Here is a 4,635-nt window from a genome sequence, read left to right on the forward strand (position 1 = left end):
ATCCACGTCCCACAAGTGACGTGGGCGTCGTGACGTGGATGTAAGTGACGTGGGCGTCGTGACGTGGATGTAGTGTCCGACACCGACGGCCACATGTATCCCACACCCACGATACTTGCTATTTAGGGTTTCCTCTACCGCTCGGTGACCCTCGACGACCCTCGTTCCCGATAAAAAAAAGAGGAAGAAGAAGAAAAAAAGAGGAGAAGAAAGAATAGACGAGTACTTACTCGTCTATTCTTTCTTCTCCTCTTTTTTTCTTCTTCCTCTTCTTTTTTTATCCTTGAAGCGTTGTCGAGGCCACCCCAAACCCTAGAGAAGCAGCGTCGAGGCCACCCCAAACCCTAGAGAAGCAGCGTCGAGGCCACTAATTAATATTAGTTCTACGTTTGCCACTAATATATCCATCTATCATGTTTGAATAATAATTGCCATGTTGTCATTATTTGTAGAAACTATGGACACCATCCGAGACGAAGTACAAGAAGAGTTGTTGGGGGACATAATCGCACGAGGAAGTGATGCCGTCGTCTCGTTGTTTCTCAACGACACCGATGGTCTGGAAGCAGCTGGCTATGATTATGATGGCTCCGGTGACCTAATGCCGGTGCAAGAAGGAGACCGTGAGGACGGCTCTGATGACCCAATGTCGGTGCAAGAAGGAGACCGTGATGACGTCTCCGGTGACCGAACCAAGTCCGGCCAGGTATATATATTAGTTAAGCTTCTTCTGACTAGCTAATTGATGCATTCATTGTTTTGGTATGTACACATATTAATTAAGTCTTTGTTCTTTTTTCTAGCCCTCCAGATCGAGCACAACTTCGGTACAGAGACGAGGCCCGAAGAAAAAGTTGAGCTCGGATGAAAAGTTTGAGATCATAGCAATCGCGCCCGACGGCCAACCGATTGAACCCCTCCGGACAAAGAGCGCATTTGTTGCTCAGTGCGGGGTTTTGGTTAGGGACAAGATCCCGATCAGCATCCAGCAATGGTTAAAGCCCGCTACAGAAGACCCTGAGGTGTCTTATGTCAATGATATGCAGAAAAATGATCTTTGGACTGAGCTGAAGTCAAATTTCACCCTACCGCCAGAGGATGATCCAAAGAAGCCAGTTAAAGAGCAATTAATCAAGTCTTTTGCTCTTAAGAGGATGGCAGAACTATTCAGGAGGTGGAAGAAAGAGCTGAATAAGTTTGTCGAAAATAAAGAGACACCAGAATTAAAGGGCAGATATGAGAAGATCAGAGATCACTGGCCCGCATTTGTGGCCCACAAGACATCGGAAACGAGTTAGAAGATGTCGGCGACAAACAAGCAAAATGCTGCGAAGAAGAAGCATCACCATCGCACGGGGTCAGGTGGCTACCTCATAGCCCGGCCTAAGTGGGCCAAGACTGAGTCTGAGAATGATCTGGTTGATAAAGGGATCGGACCAGAGACAATTAACTGGCCAGACTGTTGCCGGACTTGGTTCTTCGGGGCTGGCAGAACCTTGGACCCTGTAACAGGGAAGTGCATTTGGACGAACGATCAAATGGACATACCAGTCAGGAAGCTTTAGCAGTATATCAAAGCAGCGCAGCAAGGGACGTTCTTTCCAGATAGAGAGAACGACGAGCTCACAATGGCCCTCGGGAATCCTGAGCACCCTAGACGGACACGAGGCACGCCAGGCTCCATTCCGTGGAAGGTTGGGTTTCCGGACGCAGGCGGTTACAAATCCCAGGTGAGGAGGAAAAAATTGCAGCAGACCCAAATGCGGGCGCTGCAAGCAAGGGTACAAGCGATAGAGGAACGAGAAGCAAATCGCAGCAAACGTATTGCCGAAGCTTCCCCCGAAGCTACCCCGCCATCTCATCGGAGAAGCAGCGTGGCTTCCACCGAGCTGCTTCAGCCGGAGCATGCCTTGACGGCTCCTGCCAGCTATCCCGTGGATGCTATCACGGAGTCTCAAAATTGCCACCTTATGACGCAATGGATGAATTTGAAGGTCAAGGCGGCTGTTGGCTCTGTTTATCCTACTGAACCCGGCGCAACTTTTCACTGCCGGCCGATTCCAGAAGGATATGCTAGGGTGATGGTGGATGAAATAATGGAGGGATTTGAGGACCTCCAGCTTGACCACCCTACCGGTGAAGGGGAGACTAGGCTGGGGTCTGCTCTGAAGACTCCATGCCTATGGCGGAAGGAGCTCATCAACCTTCCGAATTGGACGCCTCCGCCTCCTCCTCCTCCTCCGGTGAGTCAGGGCACCCCGCCTCCTCCACCGCCTCCTCCTCCAGCGAGTGACGATCAAGGCACTCGACCGGCTCCTTCTCTGGCGCGTGGCGGCACTCCGCCTCCTTCTCCACCTGCGCCGACGCGCCCGAGCAGCCAGACTCCTCCTTCTCTGCCTCGTCAGCAAGGGCGGAAGAGACCTGCCGCTGCTCCGGCTGCTCCGGCGCGTCGTAGTCCTTCTCCTCCGTCTCGTAAGCAAGTAAAGAAGATAATTGCTCCGTCTGCTTTGCCGGCGTCTAGCAGTACAGCCAGAGGCGGGAGGACATACAGATTCGGTCCTTCTCTGAAGACTCCAGAGAAGTTACCATACAGAGGACCCCGGAGGAGAACGTTGAGATCGCGCGAGAAGAATTGAGGAACTTCTTTGGAGGGGTGAAAGCAAAGAAACATCCACCTCCGGAGGAGAAGGTAGATCCGGTGAAAGCGAAGCACACTCTAGCTGCCCTGACAAAACCACCCAAGTCTCCGCCGAAAGGAAACTATGAGCGCATTATTGGAAAGGAATTTGCCGAAGCGGAGCGGTCGGGAAGTACTGTCAGTGATCAAAGGCTGAAAGAACCACGAGCTGGGAAACAAATTGCCCAGCTCGGCGAACAAGCGAAGCAATCGTGCCCCCTGCTCAAGGTGCCTAGCGACAACGTCGCTAATGATTCGAGGATGGTGCCCGGTTATAGCAATCTTGGAGATTACTTGCCCGACGATGTACATTATGAACCCATGGAGGTGCAAATACAAAGATACGAGTACGGGAAGCCTCTCGTCAAAGATGAAAGATCTCTATCAACGATGATGCGAAGATTGCATGATTGGTACTTGAAAATCTACAGAGACTCTGGGGGGGAGGAGTACTTTGTATGTGAAAGTTAAAAAGGAGCATGACCTCGTTCGAATTGAACTGTTGCCTGTTCCATTTGAGGAGTTCTTTCAGTTTTTCAATCAATTGGCCCTCGATAAAACAACGGTGACCTGCTACTGTTTGTAAGTAGTACTACTTCTGTCATTAAGTCTCTCTATATAGCTCAGCTCTTTCATTGCATGTATTTATAATCATCCTCACTATATTATGCAGATTGAAGATCGCCGAATTGAAGAAAAGACAAGTCGGTGATATTGGGTTCATTAACACATATCTCATAGATGCAACTCAGGTTAAATTTCATGCCGCAGATACCGAGGCCAACTTGCTACGATCGTTGGTAATAAATGAAAACAAAGATATAATACTCTTTCCTTACAACTTCAAGTGAGTGTCACTGTCTTGTGCCTATTCGGTTTCCCTTATATATTAGTCAAGGTTATAGTAATGTAATTGATGAGTTATGCATGTGTGTGCAGTTACCACTATATTCTCCTAGAGATTAAGCTTGAGCAGGGACTAGTAACTATCTTAGACTCAAGACGAAAAGATCCCCAGGACTATGCGGACATGACTCAAATGCTCGAGAAGTAAGTTAAATCAATCATTATCCATCATATCAGCAACTTTGTTCATTTCCTGATATATCAAGTAATTATTTTCTTTGTCTAGCAGGGTTTGAAAAAAATTCTCCAAAAAAGCTCCAGGACTCCCGAAGAAGCTGCAATTTAGACACCCGAAAGTAAGTACTATAGTAGCATGTTCCGCGCATCTCCTATTGATTTGGCATTCTTGCTTATCAGTTTGATTGACCTCTATTTCTTGTAAAGTGGTTGTGGCAGGAACAAGGGAATGATGTCTGTGGATACTATGTTTGCGAGTCCATCCGCCACACGACCTGTGAGCGGGGCTACACTGACGAACAATATGAAGTACGTAAATAACAACATTCACAATTTTATTTTATTACCATCATTTGTGTTGAGTTTCATTCATTCATATATATATATGTATTGATCCCCTATTTCAAATTAGATGTTTCGGAAGCGGGATGAACTCCTAGCACCAGCTCGCATGCGAGCAATTCAAGAGGAATTGGCGGCATTCTTTCTTGACCACGTGATCGCTGAAGACGGAGAATACCATGTGGACCATGAGTCCGTATGATTATATTTGTAAGAGATAATTATTGTATATATGTAGCCGGTAGTGTCGGATAGATATACGAGAATTTGTTGTTCGACCAATCTCTCGGAGAAAGAGAGGTGGTCGATATCACTTCTCTCTGTATGCATATTTGTTCATGACGATCTTCTGTTTCCTTCGTTTGCTTACTAGCTAGCTAGCGTGTCTAGTCCTCTCTATACGTATGTATAGTACGTAGGGTCGACCAAGCACGAAAATAAGAGAGGACACTTCTCTCTATTAATTATAGTTAGCTAACACAATATATGAAACACCTAAATTAACCCCCCAAAACCCCCAAAACCCCCAACCC

This window comes from Triticum aestivum, chromosome 7A, assembly GCF_018294505.1.
Source record: "Triticum aestivum cultivar Chinese Spring chromosome 7A, IWGSC CS RefSeq v2.1, whole genome shotgun sequence".
NCBI lineage: Eukaryota > Viridiplantae > Streptophyta > Magnoliopsida > Poales > Poaceae > Triticum > Triticum aestivum.